The sequence below is a fragment of the Euprymna scolopes genome, chromosome 23, assembly GCF_053919585.1.
Source record: "Euprymna scolopes isolate OS-2025 chromosome 23, ASM5391958v1, whole genome shotgun sequence".
Lineage (NCBI taxonomy): Eukaryota > Metazoa > Mollusca > Cephalopoda > Sepiida > Sepiolidae > Euprymna > Euprymna scolopes.
This window is the reverse complement of record NC_136504.1, coordinates 117,146,163-117,146,440: the sequence shown is the minus strand read 5'-3', so window position 1 is coordinate 117,146,440 and position 278 is coordinate 117,146,163.

Sequence of the window (278 nt, the reverse complement as noted above, 5' to 3'; positions counted from 1 at the left end):
TTACTGTATATATATATATATATATATATATATATATATATATATATATATATATATATATATATATATATATATAATTATTTTTTACTATAATAATTAAATACCTACAGACACTAGTGTTTCATCCTTTCGGGAATCTTCGGTGCAGGGTGTCACGATTAATACCAGCCGAACGATTTGAACCCCATAACATGAGACATCTCTGGCTCGATTAGCGGAGACCTAATCCATTCGGCTACCATTAACCGCATGAAATAACGTTGAATTTAAAGATCTTA